At 37.8% G+C, this 19,141-nt stretch overlaps 1 pseudogene across 1 annotated transcript; it reads left to right on the forward strand.

Moving 5' to 3' along the window:
* The first annotated feature begins 6,812 nt into the window (after nucleotides 1–6,812).
* Nucleotides 6,813–18,873, forward strand: LOC309491415 (NLR family CARD domain-containing protein 3-like; annotated as a pseudogene). Its single transcript has 7 exons — nucleotides 6,813–7,061; nucleotides 14,426–14,530; nucleotides 14,721–16,102; nucleotides 16,858–17,245; nucleotides 17,420–17,593; nucleotides 17,918–18,091; nucleotides 18,636–18,873. The product of its transcript is annotated as an NLR family CARD domain-containing protein 3-like (transcript).
* Nucleotides 18,874–19,141: the final 268 nt, after the last annotated feature.

A 19,141-nucleotide genomic window follows, 5' to 3' on the forward strand; every position in this document is an offset into this window, starting at 1 on the left:
CACATTCACAACCTCAAAAGTAAAGAGTTTGTAATAAGCAGAAAAAATAAGCCAGGCTACTTTTCCCCAGAACTCTTTTGCATAATCACATTCAAAAAACAAATGTGGTATTGTTTCAAGATTAGAATTACAGAATGCGCAGTGTGAAGAGATGTCTAACTTAAACTTAGAAAGAAGAGAGTTACAGGGATAGTAATTATGTAGAATTTTAAAGTGAAGCTCTTTCCACTTGTTAGGTAACAGAATGTCCATATATTAAAGGTAGAAAGAGAAGGATAATTTCATTTCCATTTGAATAAAGCTTTGGGATGACAGCTGATCTTCCTAATAAGGAATCTTCTAATCCAATACATTTGACATTGGAAAGCTCCAATCCTCCAATAAACAACTGGGGCCTTTCACATACGGATACTCTGTAGCTACAGTATGACCTAACCATATGCTCTGTAGCTACAGTATGACCTCACCATATGCTCTGTAGTTACAGTATGACCTAACCATATGCTCTGTAGCTACAGTATGACCTCACCATATGCTCTGTAGTTACAGTATGACCTAACCATATGCTCTGTAGTTACAGTATGACCTCACCATATGCTCTGTAGTTACAGTATGACCTAACCATATGCTCTGTAGTTACAGTATGACCTAACCATATGCTCTGTAGTTACAGTATGACCTAACCATATGCTCTGTAGTTACAGTATGACCTAACCATATGCTCTGTAGTTACAGTATGACCTAACCATATGCTCTGTAGCTACAGTATGACCTCACCATATGCTCTGTAGTTACAGTATGACCTAACCATATGCTCTGTAGTTACAGTATGACCTCACCATATGCTCTGTAGTTACAGTATGACCTCACCATATGCTCTGTAGTTACAGTATGACCTAACCATATGCTCTGTAGTTACAGTATGACCTCACCATATGCTCTGTAGTTACAGTATGACCTCACCATATGCTCTGTAGTTACAGTATGACCTCACCATATGCTCTGTAGCTACAGTATGACCTAACCATATGCTCTGTAGCTACAGTATGACCTCACCATATGCTCTGTAGTTACAGTATGACCTAACCATATGCTCTGTAGTTACAGTATGACCTCACCATATGCTCTGTAGTTACAGTATGACCTAACCATATGCTCTGTAGCTACAGTATGACCTCACCATATGCTCTGTAGCTACAGTATGACCTCGCCATATGCTCTGTAGTTACAGTATGACCTAACCATATGCTCTGTAGTTACAGTATGACCTAACCATATGCTCTGTAGTTACAGTATGACCTAACCATATGCTCTGTAGCTACAGTATGACCTCACCATATGCTCTGTAGCTACAGTATGACCTCACCATATGCTCTGTAGTTACAGTATGACCTAACCATATGCTCTGTAGCTACAGTATGACCTAACCATATGCTCTGTAGTTACAGTATGACCTCACCATATGCTCTGTAGTTACAGTATGACCTAACCATATGCTCTGTAGCTACAGTATGACCTAACCATATGCTCTGTAGTTACAGTATGACCTCGCCATATGCTCTGTAGTTACAGTATGACCTCACCATATGCTCTGTAGCTACAGTATGACCTAACCATATGCTCTGTAGTTACAGTATGACCTAACCATATGCTCTGTAGTTACAGTATGACCTCACCATATGCTCTGTAGTTACAGTATGACCTAACCATATGCTCTGTAGCTACAGTATGACCTCACCATATGCTCTGTAGCTACAGTATGACCTCGCCATATGCTCTGTAGTTACAGTATGACCTAACCATATGCTCTGTAGCTACAGTATGACCTAACCATATGCTCTGTAGTTACAGTATGACCTCACCATATGCTCTGTAGTTACAGTATGACCTAACCATATGCTCTGTAGCTACAGTATGACCTAACCATATGCTCTGTAGTTACAGTATGACCTCGCCATATGCTCTGTAGTTACAGTATGACCTCACCATATGCTCTGTAGCTACAGTATGACCTAACCATATGCTCTGTAGTTACAGTATGACCTAACCATATGCTCTGTAGTTACAGTATGACCTCACCATATGCTCTGTAGTTACAGTATGACCTAACCATATGCTCTGTAGCTACAGTATGACCTCACCATATGCTCTGTAGCTACAGTATGACCTCGCCATATGCTCTGTAGTTACAGTATGACCTAACCATATGCTCTGTAGTTACAGTATGACCTAACCATATGCTCTGTAGTTACAGTATGACCTAACCATATGCTCTGTAGCTACAGTATGACCTCACCATATGCTCTGTAGCTACAGTATGACCTCACCATATGCTCTGTAGTTACAGTATGACCTAACCATATGCTCTGTAGCTACAGTATGACCTAACCATATGCTCTGTAGTTACAGTATGACCTCACCATATGCTCTGTAGTTACAGTATGACCTAACCATATGCTCTGTAGCTACAGTATGACCTAACCATATGCTCTGTAGTTACAGTATGACCTCGCCATATGCTCTGTAGTTACAGTATGACCTCACCATATGCTCTGTAGCTACAGTATGACCTAACCATATGCTCTGTAGTTACAGTATGATCTAACCATATGCTCTGTAGTTACAGTATGACCTCACCATATGCTCTGTAGTTACAGTATGACCTCACCATATGCTCTGTAGTTACAGTATGACCTCACCATATGCTCTGTAGCTACAGTATGACCTCGCTATATGCTCTGTAGTTACAGTATGACCTCGCCATATGCTCTGTAGCTACAGTATGACCTCGCCATATGCTCTGTAGCTACAGTATGACCTCACCATATGCTCTGTAGTTACAGTATGACCTCACCATATGCTCTGTAGCTACAGTATGACCTCACCATATGCTCTGTAGTTACAGTATGACCTAACCATATGCTCTGTAGTTACAGTATGACCTCACCATATGCTCTGTAGCTACAGTAGGACCTCACCATATGCTCTGTAGTTACAGTATGACCTCACCATATGCTCTGTAGTTACAGTATGACCTAACCATATGCTCTGTAGTTACAGTATGACCTCACCATATGCTCTGTAGCTACAGTATGACCTAACCATATGCTCTGTAGTTACAGTATGACCTAACCATATGCTCTGTAGTTACAGTATGACCTAACCATATGCTCTGTAGCTACAGTATGACCTAACCATATGCTCTGTAGTTACAGTATGACCTCACCATATGCTCTGTAGTTACAGTATGACCTAACCATATGCTCTGTAGTTACAGTATGACCTCACCATATGCTCTGTGGTTACAGTATGACCTCACCATATGCTCTGTGGTTACAGTATGACCTCACCATATGCTCTGTAGTTACAGTATGACCTCACCATACGCTCTGTAGTTACAGTATGACCTCACCATACGCTCTGTAGTTACAGTATGACCTCACTATATGCTCTGTAGTTACAGTATGACCTAACCATATGCTCTGTAGCTACAGTATGACCTAACCATATGCTCTGTAGTTACAGTATGACCTCACCAAATGCTCTGTAGCTACAGTATGACCTCACCATATGCTCTGTAGTTACAGTATGACCTCACCATATGCTCTGTAGTTACAGTATGACCTCACCATATGCTCTGTAGCTACAGTATGACCTAGCCATATGCTTTGTAGCTACAGTATGACCTCACCATATGCTCTGTAGCTACAGTATGACCTAACCATATGCTCTGTAGCTACAGTATGACCTAGCCATATGCTCTGTAGCTACAGTATGACCTAGCCATATGCTCTGTAGTTACAGTATGACCTAGCCATATGCCTACAGTATGACCTAGCCATATGCAAAAGTTTAGGTGAAATAGAATTAATAACCCAGTTATAAACTTTAGGTGAGGAATCCACTCCAAAAAGGTTGATAAATTCATTGTAGGAATAAAAGCTGCCATCCTTCTTCAACAAATCCAAAACAAAAATAACACCTTTGTCAACCCAATCCTTAATAAAGATAGATGTTTTTCCACGCAGCACATTATGATTGTTCCATATAATACACCAATGAGGGGGAAAATTGGCCTCCAAGGCTCGCTTATGAAAATTAGCAAGCTTGAATGGAAGTTTGTTGCATTGTTGCCTTCTTTTTGTATATAAGGCACTGCAAAAATCAGCCCCGGATTATATCTGTGACCTTATCCAGCCATATACAACTTCTAGGTCATTAAGATCTTGTAACCAGCTTCTTTTATCTGTCCCTCGTTCACGTTGCAAATCCAAAGGTGACAGAGCTTTCGCGGTTGCTGCCCCTAAACTTTGGAACAGCTTACCCTTTAATATCAGGGCCTCTCCATCGCTCAACGTTTTTAAATCTAGCTTAAAGACTCATTTTTATACTCTTGCATTTGAGTGATGCTGTGTGTTGTTCTTTTCTTTCTTTTTTTTTTTTAAATATCAAAATATCTTTTTTAACCTTTTGACCGTCTGTAAAGCACTGTGGATCAACAAACGTTGTGTTTATGTTGTGCTCTATAAATAAATTGACTTGACTTGACTTGACTTAAAATCGCAAGACAATAAAAAATGTAACCCTCCACATTTTTCAAAGATAAATGTAGGTATGTGAAACCATAACAGATTAGAAACAGCATTCAGGCAGCGTTTAATCCAGCCGATCTTGAAAACCTGATTAAGAATACTGAAGTCCAAAGCATTCACACCTCCCTTAAAAGTATTTCTTATCAGAGTCTTCCTTTTAACATACTCAGTTTTATTTTTCCACAAGAATTTGAACATATATTAAATTATCATTCATAACAGAACTGGAGCACCGGATATATTGGACGATTTGTGCAAGCATCATCCAGTTAGTTTACTTTCCCAACAGAAATGAAAAGAAATCATCTTTAACTGGTTACTGGTCAAACACACACATATTTAATCAAATGAAGCTGAAACAGCAGTTTATTTCCACTGAGGTTAATAAAGCGTTAATATTAATATAGATCATATGGACATTTTAAACCTAGAATGTTGATTAAACCCGAGCTGGTGTCGTCTGTGTTTGATCCACACTCAGACTGAGTGAATGAAGCCCAGAAACAAGAATCAATTTAATTTAAACATCATCATTAGAATAGAAGATTATTGGACAGAAATAGTCAACATTTGAATCAACACTGGTGTATGATATTACAACATATCTCCTGTCCTGGGAATAAACCAATTACATTTCCACTAGTAAAACTATTATTCTTGATAATTGAAACTGCATGTTTTACTAGTAGAGATTAGCGATTTGAGTTTTACTGGCAGGAAATTAATGTGTGACAATTCAGGTTTGAAAAGTTAAAATGCTAATTCTTAATTTCTACTAGCAAAAATGTCTCTCTCTCTCAAAGCGCCATATAAATAAATTTGAATTGAAATATCTCCTCTGTTACATCAAAATGTTACATTATGCAAATGAGCTGTTAGTAACACACTGTAGCAACTAGTGTTTATCAGCCAATGAGTGTCTTTGACATGTAAAGCTGGTCATGGGATCTATTTACATAAATTATTTTAAAAAGTTCATAATCAGACATTTATGTTTTTTGTGGACTGGAGAGGTTGAGTTCTGAAAGTACTGTATGTTTTACATATCTCAAAAGATAAAAGAAAATATGCTGCATATTTGTATCTTGTTATACTTACACATTATAGATTATGCATGTTCATGTATTTATGCAGAAACATTTAAAGGGAATTGCTCCCTCTGGTGGCAGTGTAATAATAAAACACTCTGAACATGTGTGTGTGTGTGTGTGTGTGTGTGTGTGTGTGTGTGTGTGTGCTGCCCCCTACAGGACACTGCGACTCTAGTAATATTGTACATTTCATACACAGTGTGATTCACTTTTTCCCCCTTAAGAAGACGAGAAAGACAATAAATAATATGTAACTTTGCGCTCAAAAGTCCTGCACTCGACAGCAATATATTCTTGCAGCTCAGACAGTGTGAATGTAGAAACACCAGGATCATGGGTTTGATTTATAAAAATGTCTTGAATAAATGTAATGTAAGTGGCTTTGGATGAAAGCATTTGCCAAATGCATGTAAACAATATATGAAGTAAATAATATTATTTTTAACCTGAGAGTCACTGAGACACAGAGAACACACTGAAGGATACGCTCAAGTCTTCCTCAATACTCTCATGTTGTAGTTACACCACGTGTCCTCCGCTCATCTGTTGTTCACTGCGGTAGAAGTGTGTAGTCAGATTACACTCCAGGTTTCCTTCGCTCTCTTGAAAGCACAACTTCATTCTGACATTTTTCTCACATATTTTCCTTCATAATTCACATCTGCAAGAGTAAATCCATCTTTATAAATGTAATAATAATAATTTGTTACATTTATATAGCGCTTTTCTGGGTACTCAAAGCGCTTTACATGGAAGAGGGAATCTCCTCAAACACCAACATGTAAACGGCTCTGGGATGGACAGAATTAACTCCCTGAAATCACTGTGTAATGAACACTAGATGAGCTACTTTAATGATTTCTGATTTATTTTTAATTTTTTTTGTTAAAAGTAATGTTTTTATTAACATTTTGAAATGGGCAAATACTCTTATTTTAATATAAAGATCCAAGATATTATGATCTTCTTTAGGAATAACTTAATATTACTGTAATGAGATTAAATAACCACGGCTAATAACCGCCTACCCTCAAACCTGTCTTTATTTAAAAAAAAAACATTTGCCAACACATAATCATAAATCTTTAAATGAAAACTGTTCATAACTAGTGAGGTTATTAGTCTCTGTCATAACTGAGCTGTTTATGAACTAGATGACATGAGCTTGATTTTTCTCACCAAACAGGTTTAAAAACTTTAGCTTTTAGAAGTGAGTTTTACTGTATGCCATTTTACACCAGGGTATAAAACGATTGTTGAAGTCAGAAAAACCGAGCATTAAAGTGTTTAATATTTCTAGTTCCTCTGCAGGAATATCCAGTTGGAGACGGGAAACTCAGTGATGTTGGGAAACTGTGGTAAACTCCAGTAACTCCAGGTGAGTGAGCTTTAGTCAGGTGAGCGGCTCTAGACTCACTTCCTCATTACAGTAATCACATCAAATGTGTTCTTCTGCTGTAAGTATATTGTAAAAAACAAGTCAAGTAAATCAAGTTCTTAATGAAACATGAATTTCTTGAAATTATTATCAGATTGAATTCTCTGTTTGGTGGACACATGCCCTATATGCTTAAGTTACACTGTTTAATTATCGGTACTAGAAAACATTACTTTTAAAATATCCAATGTTAGAAAAGCCACAACTAAAAAATTGTTAAACATAAAATTGTGTAGTTTACATAAATTATTGAAAAATAAGTACATGGAGTGTTGTAACATTTTTTTTTTATTACTTTAACATCTGTAGTGTTTTGTTGTGGTTGTAATTTTTGCTTAGTGTCTCAAACTTTAATATAATTGCTATAATTTCAGTGTAAATGAATGTCAGTAAATGAAGAGTGCTGTTGTCATAACCTCACGACAGGGTGACATCAGGTAAAGCTGTAATGATGAAATAATAATACACTGACATTTATTTCATTCATCAAATTTACATTGGGGGTTTTATAAATATATGTATTTTTCACATTTAATCAATTAAATTTTATTAAACATAAAGGGCCACTTGTTTTTATTTGTAAACAAGTTTGAAAAATTAAGTTTCAGTGTAAACTTCAAGTAAATTGCAAATGAAATAAACTCTGTCTCATCAGTGTTTTGAGTGAATCATGGACGACACACACACACTCAGAGATGGAGATTTATCTCCAGGATGCAGGTACTTCAATCTTCATATGATCTTAATGTTATAGAAGACTCATTTTCTGCACATAACAGGGTGTTGTGGGTGTTTGCCAGGGTTGGTATAGTGATCTGTTGTCTCTATCATATTCTGGTGCTGGGATATACAGTAGTTGGAGCCACAACACTGTCCAGAGACACACAGATACAGTAGACAGCCAGATGATATATTACATTATCCTTGGACAGTCTCATCACTCTTCAACACACTGTCTTAATAGACAACCTTCTCATGTGGGATTTATTTTCATGTTAAATCAGCCAAGTTGATTCTTGTCTCTATTATCTCTATTCTATTAAAGTCAGTTTAAGAGTGACAGATCAATCTCACCGGAGCCCAGCTTTGTGTCCATGAAGAGTGAAGCGTCTATGGCAGAGCCAATGACATTTAAGGGAAAACACACATCAACTGATCTAAGGATGGATGGATGGGTGGATGGATGGGTGGATAGGTGGGTGGATGGATGGATGAATGGATGGGTGGATGGATGGATGGATGGGTGGGTGGATGGATGGGTGGATGCATGGGTGGATAGGTGGATGGATGAATGGATGGGTGGATGGATGGATGGGTGGATGGATGGGTGGATAGGTGGATGGATGAATGGATTGGTGGATGGATGGATGGGTGGATGGATGGATGAATGGATGGGTGGATGGGTGGATGGGTGGATGGATGGGTGGATGGGTGGATGGATGGGTGGATAGGTGGATGGATGAATGGATGAATCCCGGACACCCCCTGTTTGAACTGTTACCGTCAGGACGGCGACACAGATCACTGGCCACAAGAACATCCAGGCACAGGAACAGTTTCTTTCCACAGGCCATTTCCCTTCTGAACACTTAACATGCCCCCCAAGGCATATGCCTGCAAGTGCAATACTCCCACTGTCTAGTGCAATATTCTCTAACTCAGGTGATATTTATATTTATATTATTCATACTTCTCAAAATACTGTAAATATGTTCATAATCTGTAAATGTTTATTCAGACTAAACCCAACTGTGACCCCTTTTTTTTACTTTTTATACTATTTTATTTTATTTTATTTTTTTATATATTTTATTCTTAGAATTTGTATTACTATGTTTCTTGTTGTATTTGTATTTGTATATGTGCACTGGAAGCTTCAGTACCAAGAAAAATTCCTTGTGGGTGCAAGCACACTTGGCAATAAAGCTCTTTCTGATTCTGATTCTGATTCTGAATGGATGAATGGATGGATGGATGGATGGGTGGATGGATGGATGGATGGATGGATGAATGGATGAATGGATGGATGGATGGATGGATGGATGGATGGGTGGATGGATGGATGGATGGATGGATGGATGGATGGATGGATGGATGGATGAATGGATGGATGGATGGATGGATGGGTGGATGGATGGATTGATGGATGGATGGATGGATGGATGGATGAATGGATGGATGGATGGACAGATAGATTCTACCTGTGAGATTTAGCTAATACTGAAGTACCACATTCAACTGAGCGCTATTACTTACTAATTTGTTAATCAGAGTTGCTTGTTAGTTAATAGTAGTTACTAGAATGTTAATTAGTTAGAGAACAGACACTACATTTCCAATCCAATCCAATCCAATTTTATTTATATAGCACAATTTAAATAAACACACGGTTTCCAAAGTGCTGCACACAAAAATAATAATACAATAATAATAAATAACAAACAGAAGCATAATAGTACAATAGACTCAAAATAGATAAAGTAACAAAATTAAAAAATTAACTACAAATCAATATAAAATCCTTAAAATAAAATAAATGAAGTCAACTTCCTACTAGGTGTTAAAAGCCAAGGAAAAGAGGTGGGTCTTTAGGTGGGATTTAAAAACAGACAGAGTGTCTGATGTGCTGAGGCAGACTATTCCAAAGTTTTGGAGCTGCCACTGCGAAGGCACGATCCCCTCTGAGCTTCCGCTTTGTTTTAGGCTCTCTCAGGAGCAGCTGATCTGCTGACCGGAGAGACCGGGAAGGAGTATAAAATTGTACAAGCTCAGAGAGGTATAGCGGGGCAAGACCATTGCAGGATTTAAAAACAAATAGAAGAATTTTGAAATTAATTCTAAAATGAATGGGCAACCAGTGGAGTGAGGCTAAAATGGGGGTAATATGCTCATGCTTTCTTGTACCAGTTAAAAGTCGAGCTGCAGCGTTCTGTACCATCTGGAGCCGAGAGATGGTCGACGCACTGACCCCCACATACAGTGCGTCGCATTTAAAAACTGACGGCGTCTGCTCAATGCATCGTGAGCCGAACGAGAGTAACAGCTCTGATCAGCAGCAGGAGTCAGATCTCACCTTAAATAGAGAGTCATGGCGTTCACCAAAAAAAGTATGAAGGTGTCACATTCTAATGTGTTCTTTAGAGGACAGGAGCTTGATATTGTCAATGAATTTAAGTATTTAGGAGTTATATATGACTCCACCTTAACATTCAAATATCATGTAAAAAAGGTGGCAAATAAAGTTAAATTCAGTTTACAGATTTTTAAACAAGTTAGGCCATTTCTTAACACCAAAGCAGCCAAGTTGTTCTTATATACTATGATTTTTTCACATATGTGACCCTGGACCACAAAACCAGTCTTATGGGTATTTTTTTTTAAATTGAGATGTATACATCATCTGAAAGCTGAATACATAATCTTTCCATTGATGTGTGGTTTGTTAGGATAGGACAATATTTTGCCGAGATACAACTATTTGAAAATCTGGAATCTGAGGGTACAGAAAAATCGAAATATTGAGAAAATCGCCTTTAAAGTTGTCCATCTCTATTGGCGATAGTTTTGTTTTGTTTTGTTTATTTAGATAGGGACAGATACAAATAACATAGATAAACTTTAACAGTCATCTGATGCATGCATCATAGTGTTTTTAGCTAAAGCTAATTTACGACACTTGTCCCTAGTAGGGCTTTTTGATTAAAACAAAAAACAAAAACAAATCAAAATGCATTTTAACTTTAACATCAACATTATTAAAAGAACAAAAAAATTTAAAATAAAAAAAAGGAATAAAAATAAAATACAATGGAAGAAAATAAAGAAGGACTAAAAGTATACAGAGCGGGCAAAGTCTAAAGACTAAATATGAGAACAACATTGTTCCTGCATTAACCACAATTTGGTGTGTTTTTTGAAGGTGGCTAATGTCGGGATACATTTCAGATGGTCTGGCAGAGAATTCCATAATTTTGCCCCTTTCACTGAAACGGCAGCCTGGGCAAATGATGTTTTACGAAAAAGGGATATTACAATTGCCTTTTGACGCTGATCGGGTGGATCTAGTACTTTGCTGTCTTATTATTTTGCAAAGCGGTGGTGGAGCGGCGTCATATAAGCATTTGAAGACCAGTTTAACAAGATGCAGGGAAATAAAATTAACAAAACTTAAAATCTTATATTTACTAAGAATTTGGCAATGATGGTACCTTATTCTCTTCTTGTCCAAAACTTTCAAGGCTCGGTTGTAAAGACACTCTATGGTTTTAACTGATGATTGATGAGCTTGGGACCATATGGTTAAGCCATAAGATATGTGTGAGAGAATCATAGAATTTAAAAAAATAAAAGCACAGTCAAGAGTCAGGCAGTTTCTTATCATCATAAAACAGCTCAAGTTGGCCCTAATGGTTTTACATATTTTCTTGATATGACTTTTAAAATTCAACTGATAATCTATATTTATTCCGAGATACTTCACTTCAGGTACTTGTTCAATAAGTTCCCCATTCATTTTTATGTTCAAGAGTTGTGTTGCAGGTAATTTCTGAATAGAAAAGCAGACCGAGTTTGTTTTTTTGGTGTTTAAAGTTAAACAAGATGAGGCCAGCCAAGATGATATTCTTTCTAAATTAGCATTTAGTTTGTCAGACACAGAAATACAGGTATCACCAGATGCATACACCACTGTGTCATCTGCATACATCTGTAGACCTATATCTGGACATACTTCATCTGGCAAGTCATTAATGTAGAGACTGAAGAGTATGGGTCCCAAGACCGTGCCCTGTGGAATACCAGTTTTAATTTTAAGAAAAGTGGATCTCACACTATTAATCACAACACACTGTTCACGGCCTTTTAAGTATGAATCGAACCAGGACAATGTTTGTTTGGATAAATTGAGCTTGGCTAATTTTGAAATTAATGTGTTGTGATTTACTGTATCGAATGCTTTTTTTAAATCTAGAAATACTGCACCAACTACATTTCCCTTATCAAGTGATTGTTTGATATTTTCAGTTAATAGACAGATTGCGGATTCTGTGGAATGGTTGTTCCTGAATCCAAATTGCAGAGGACTCAGATACTTGTCTCAAGATAGTGCATGAGTTGTTCTGAGACAATCTTCTCTAGAACTTTAGACAAAACTGGGAGGAGACTGATAGGTCTATAATTACAAGATATTTTGTCATCTCCTGATTTAAAAATCGGTATTACTAGAGCATTTTTCCACCCATCTGGGAATTGCCCAGATTTAATGGAAATATTAACAAGATTGGTGAGAGGCTGGACCAGAATGCTGCTATATTTTTTGAGAAAAGCTGTGTCTAAATTAAAAATATCTTTTGAGAAAGTGGTGTTTAGATCCTGTATAGCTTTCAGAACAGCTGTCTGACCGACCTCCCTAAGCTGGAATGAGTTATCTTGACCTTCAAGCAGGTCTACTGTTGTTAGACCTATATCATTACAGCATGGAAAGCTTGATGCTAGGTTGTTAACAGATTGTATGAAAAAATGATTGAATTCATTAGCAACTTGTGCACTATCAGTGATGGTGTGTTCACCCATTTTAAGTTCATATTTGTTTTGGGTGGCGTTACCCTTTGGATTTAGTAGTGCTGCATGACTGCATCCATTCACAAAAATAAATGTTTTATATATTTAAGGTGGGAAATTTACTAAATATCTTCATGGAACATGATCTTTACTTAATATCCTAATCATTTTTGGCATAAAAGAAATATCTATAATTTTGTCCCATACAATGTTTTGTTGGCTATTGCCACAAATATACCTGTGCAACATAAGACTGGTTTTGTGATCCAGGGTCACATATTGAGTATTGTTTTATAAATTGGTCATTAACTAGCATATCGAGTCTTAAAACTATTGAATCTCTATTTAAGAAAGCCATAAAAACTTTTGATAAAAAGGCATTGTCATTTCACCATTGCAATATTTTAGAGAGACATAATTTTTAAAGTTTTGACAATTTCAAACGTTTCAAGTACATTTGTCTAGTTTATAAGGTGTTAAATAATCTTGCTCCGCCTCCGCTGCATGCCTTTTTTCAAAAACTTGCAAGCGGAGGTAGTACACAGGCCTCTGTAAAAGGGGACTGTATGATACCATTTAGACGTACCACCTTTGGACAAAATGTATTGTCAATAATAGGCGGTACATTTTGGAATAGCTTGCCCCTTGTGATACGAGAGTGTCTTACATTCACCACATTTAAAACTCAATTAAAACAGTGGCTCTTAGAGAACCAGAAATGTACTCATTTTTAACTGTAACATTTATCAGTCAACCCTGTTAAATTAAATGTAGTATAGTGGTGAATGTATAATGTCGTTGTTATCATGAATTTTTGTCTTGTTTGTTTGTATTGTCAATGTATATTTTTATCTATGTGTATTGTTGTCATAGTGAATGAATGTTGTATTATCTTTTTTAGTTTTTATGTTACCGGTCTAGGGACTGCAGATGAAAAGTAGTATCTTTTTACTAATTCTGGCATATTTACATGGTGTATTTTCATACAACAATGTACATGAATATGCATGGTCCCTATTAAATAAACTAATAAATAAATAAACCTCACTTCGCCCATTTCACCTCACTCTTGATTGACTAGACGATGGTGGATGATTTGGTTTCAAAGCGAAATATAAAAACGCCTATTTAAGCGAGTTTGTCATTATACTTTTTTTAATGATGTTTTACATTAAGACTAACGAATCCACCATTCAAGCAATTGTCGCACCCGAATCGGTGCTAATTCGAAGATTCGGAGCGTTTTCAGATGTTTCCTATGGAAGCTCAGTTTCAATGGGAATTAATTGAAAATGCTCGCTCTGCTCTACACCGTTATGAATGCCCTTGCGCAATTTCTAATTAGCGATTTAAAAGCGGAGATGCAAAAGAGGTCTCTCCCCCGCGATGATACTGGTATTACCGGTGTTGTCACACGTCGATTAACCGGTGCGATAATTTCTCATCGTCACATCCGTAGTTGCTACATTTAAACGTCTGAAATATTTATTTGACAAATATTACAAATATCAATATAAATATCTAATACACTTCGTCTGCAATAAAGAAAACAAACACTGTGCATTTGTTGCTATGGGAAGCAGAAGTTATCTGACTTGACGGCTGTTTTCATCTTCTCCTCTGACTCAGCGACAAATCTCACCAATCAGTAAAGCCGAAGTCGAACACACCTATAAACTAGATTAGTGCTTCTCAATCTTGTCCTGCAGGCCCTATCACTACATGTTTACTGTCTCCCTCAACAGACAAACATCACACCCTCCAGAGTCCAGCTGTGTGTCCATGAAGAGAGACCAGTCTATGAGAGAGCCAGTAACATTCCAGCGAAAACACTCATCAACTGATCTGAGGTACAACATTTCTGTCTAGAGAGACTCACCAAAATTCTGAATATGTATTTGAAATCTTGAACCAATCATCTCTTCCTCTTCTCTACCAGTTTTATCATGAAAACAAAATAAACATAAATTAACTTCATATGTTGAAGGATACAGTACAATTTACTGAAATGTATAATCTCTAATCTGTTATTTTTCAAAGCACATTTAAATCAAACCTGCTGAAGAAGTTTCAGTGTCTGTGTGAAGGAACAGCAAAGCAGGGAAACCCAACACTCCTGAATGAGATCTACACAGAGCTCTACATCACAGAGAGTGAAAGTGGAGAGATCAATAATGAGCATGAGGTGAGACAGATTGAGACACAGTCCAGGAGAGCAGCAACAGAGGACACACCAATCAAATGCAATGACATCTTTAGACCTTTACCTGGACAAGACAAACCCATCAGAACTGTGCTGACAAAGGGAGTCGCTGGCATTGGAAAAACAGTCTCTGTACAGAAGTTCATCCTGGATTGGGCTGAAGGGACAGAGAATCAGGACATCCAGCTCATATTTCCACTTGCTTTCAGAGAGCTCAACTTGATGAAGGACAAAACACTCAGTCTTTCAGATATTCTTCATGTCTTTTTCCCTGAAACTAAAGAAATGGAAATATCCAGTGATGAATATAAAGTGTTGTTCATCTTTGATGGTCTGGATGAGTGTCGTCTGTCTCTGAACTTTAAGAGCGAAGTGAAACTGTGTAATATATCTGAATCAGCCTCAGTGGACGAGCTGCTGATGAACCTCATTGAGGGGAATCTGCTTCCCTCTGCTCTCATCTGGATCACCTCCAGACCAGCAGCAGCGGATCTCGTCCCCTCTGAGTGTGTCCATCGAGTGACAGAGGTACGAGGCTTCAATGAGCCACAGAAGGAGGAATACTTCAGGAAGAGAATCAGTGATCAGAGTCTGGCCAATACAATCATCACACACCTGAAGTCCTCAAGGAGCCTCCACATCATGTGCCACATCCCAGTGTTCTGCTGGATCTCAGCCACTGTTCTAGAGGATATGTTGAGTGAAGCAGAGAGAGGAGAGATTCCCAAGACTCTCACTCAAATGTACACACACTTCCTGATCATTCAGACCAACATCAAACATGAGAAGGACTATGAGAAGAGAGTGAAAGATGAAGACATGATTCTCAAACTGGGGAAACTGGCTTTCCGGCAGCTTGTGAAAGGCAACCTGATCTTCTATGAGGAAGACCTGAGAGAGTGTGGCATTGATGTGACAGAAGCATCAGTGTACTCAGGATTGTGCACTCAGATCTTCAGAGAGGAGTTGGGCTTGTATCAGGGGAAAGTCTTCTGCTTTGTTCATCTGAGCATCCAGGAACATCTAGCAGCTCTATATGCACACATTTACTTTACAAATGAGAACATATATGTGTTTGAACAAACCAAACAAAGTCTCTTTTCTAAAATCTTAAACCAGAAGAAATATGTTTCATTATCTGAGCTGCATCAGAGAGCTGTTGATGAGGCTTTACAGAGTAAGAATGGACATCTGGACCTTTTCCTGCGTTTCCTTCTGGGTCTCTTATACCCCTTTTCCACCAAGGCAGAGCTGGTGCTGGTTCGGAGCCAGAGCCTAGTTTCAAATCGGTTCTTTGTTTTTCCACCGCCAAAGCACCAGCTCCGAACCAGTAAAACTGGTTCTTAAGTAGCACCAAATCATTGCAGGGTCTAGAACGGAGCCAAGAAAGAACCGCTTGTGTCAGAGGCTGGGGGCGGGGTTACCGTGGCCAACAAGACTGAAGAGAAACTTGTGACCGCCATTTTTAAATAGCAGCTAGTCGAGCTAATAGCAGCTCGATTATAATATCCATCTATGTAAGTTACGGCGAGCTGCACGAACGCGTTGGATTCGCCGTGTTTGGATGCCGATTTATTTTCACAAACCCATGAGCATCCATAGTAACGCAACGTCTATTATTGTTGATGCCTTGTTCGAGATGCATCGGAGCAGCGTGGACCGATCAGAGCTGCGGGAGTGTTTGGAGATCATACGACTCCTTGTGGTTTTTGATCGCTTTCGCAGTGCTTTGATTTCATGTGCTGATCGTTCTGCGAGAAGCCGATGCATCTCGAACAAGTCTGGTGTGTTTGTGTTTGGCGCTGCCGAACCTAGCGTTGCTGGGCAACATGATACGTATGCAGTGAAGTAAGATATAGCTCTGTTGTGGCTCTCTGGCCGGTGGAAACGCAAACCGGTTCGTCAGTCGAACCAACTCCGAACTGGCAATAGCTCTAGCTCTGAACCAGCACCCGGTTCTTGTTGGTGGAAAAGGGGTATCATTGGAGTCCAATCAGACTCTCTTACGGGAACTACTGACACAGACTGGAAGCTGCTCCTACAACAAAGAGGAAACCGTTTAGATAATCAAACAGAAGATCAGGGAGAATCGCTCTCCAGAGAGATCCATCAATCTGTTCCACTGTCTGAATGAACTGGGTGATGATTCACTGATGAAGGAGATCCAAGATTATCTTAAATCTGGAAGAATAAGAAAAAAAAAACTCTCCTCTTCACAGTGGTCAGCTTTGGTTTATGTGTTGCTGACATCAGAGCAGAAGATGGATGTTTTTAATCTAAAACAGTTTATTGGAGCACAAAAAAGAGCAGATGAAGTTCTTCAGAAGATGCTGCCTGTGGTTAAAGAATCCAGATCAGTTCAGTAAGTCACACTGACAACAATCATTACACTGATAAAAACATGATCACATTTATGAGTTTAGCATGTGCTTTCATACCAAAGCAATACTGTAATAGGAGAAATTCATATACATGTTATCATTTATATGAGTGTTTCCTGAACTGAGAGACTGAAGAGTGTCATTGTTCTCTACAGGTTGATGGAGTGTGGTGTTACAGATGAAGGTTGTGCTGCTCTGACTTCAGCTCTGAGATCAAACCCCTCACACCTGAGAAAACTGGATCTGACATGGAATAAAGTAGGAGATTATGGAGTCAAGCTGCTCTCTGATCTACTGCAGGATCCTCACTGTAAACTGGAGATAATCGAGTAAGATTTTATAAAAGTCTCAACGTCATCTGTTTTTCTCCTGTGGTGAATAATGAATGATATACAAAAATAAAATATATAAAAAAGTTTAACATCAAGTAACTGAAAAGTATGTTTAATCTTCAGTGGATTATTTCTAAAGCTTCTGAGGTAATTTTACTTTTGATAGTTTTACAAGTAAAAAACATGATTGGATGATGTGAAGAGGTGACAAGTGCTGTCATATACAAATCTGTTGAGGAGAAATGAGAAATTCATATATCACATCATTTATATCAGTGTTTCCTGAACTGAGAGACTGAAGAGTGCCATTGTTCTCTACAGGTTGAGTGGTTGTGGTGTTACAGATGAAGGTTGTGCTGCTTTAGCTTCAGCTCTGAGATCAAACCCCTCACACCTGAGAGAACTGAATCTGACTGGACATAATCTAAGAGACTCAGGAGTGAAGCTGCTCTCTGATCTGAAGGAGGATCCACATTATAAACTGCAGAGATTTTGGTGAGTAGTGATGATTAAAACTGTTCATACTTTAATATAAAGTTAATTTTGTTTCTTCTTAATTTACTTTTCTTGTGATGGTGAATCACACACTATAAACATGTTTAATAAGAGTTTGATTCATTTTTTTAAAATAATAGTTTATAGCAACAATTAAATATCTTCAAGTTTCTTTTTATTTCAAACAATTCAATATTTTGCTTTAATCATTGTCTTTTTATCCCTAAATGATGTATTTTGAGAGAATGTCAATTGCAATAGAAGATAATGGTTAATATTTATCACTAGTTTCTTTATCATAAATGAAACTGAGCCAGTGACACAGAAAGAGGACAGTCATACAGGATTATAGATAAGGGTCAAGTGTCACCATTCATGGTGATTTAGATGCAAAATCAAAATGTTTAAAAACAGCTTTAACAAGTTCACATGTATCACAGTGTTATATTATAATCTCTTACTTAATAGTCTAAGTAGTTTCTTTTAGTTGTTCTAAAGTGGATAATGCAATAATGTTGGACACATTTGACGGTCTTTGTTTTAGGTACAGGTTGTAGATGTTAGTCTGGCCTTCTCTGGATCAGCTGATGGAGAATAAAGAGCCTCTACAGACACAATCACATTCAACAGAATCAACAGAGCCACAGTGATCATCACACACACACGTGATTGTGTAACTTTACAGAGCGGCTGTATAGATAAATGAACTAAAGGAATAACTTTTTTACAACAGAAATGAATCAACACTGAACTTAAGCTGGACTATGACATTTTCTTCTAGATCTGCTGTACAGCTGAAACAATCTTTGTTTTTCTCAGCTTTTTGCTCAAAATGTGTCTGTTTTTATGAAACTTACACACATTCAAGTGTTGGTAAAAAAAAGAAAAGCATGAAGCTAGAATATTTATTTCATGTTGTTTAAAAGCTGACGGTCTGTTCTTTCTTTTGATATGTTTTATATTCAGATATTCATACAACAAAATATTATGGGGGCCATGAAAGTTTTATGAAAATGGCGGTGGTTGGTACCATTTTCAAAAATGCTGGCA

Source organism: Leuciscus leuciscus, assembly GCF_965113295.1.
Source record: "Leuciscus leuciscus genome assembly, contig: HAP1_SCAFFOLD_233, whole genome shotgun sequence".
Classification (NCBI taxonomy): Eukaryota; Metazoa; Chordata; class Actinopteri; order Cypriniformes; family Leuciscidae; genus Leuciscus; species Leuciscus leuciscus.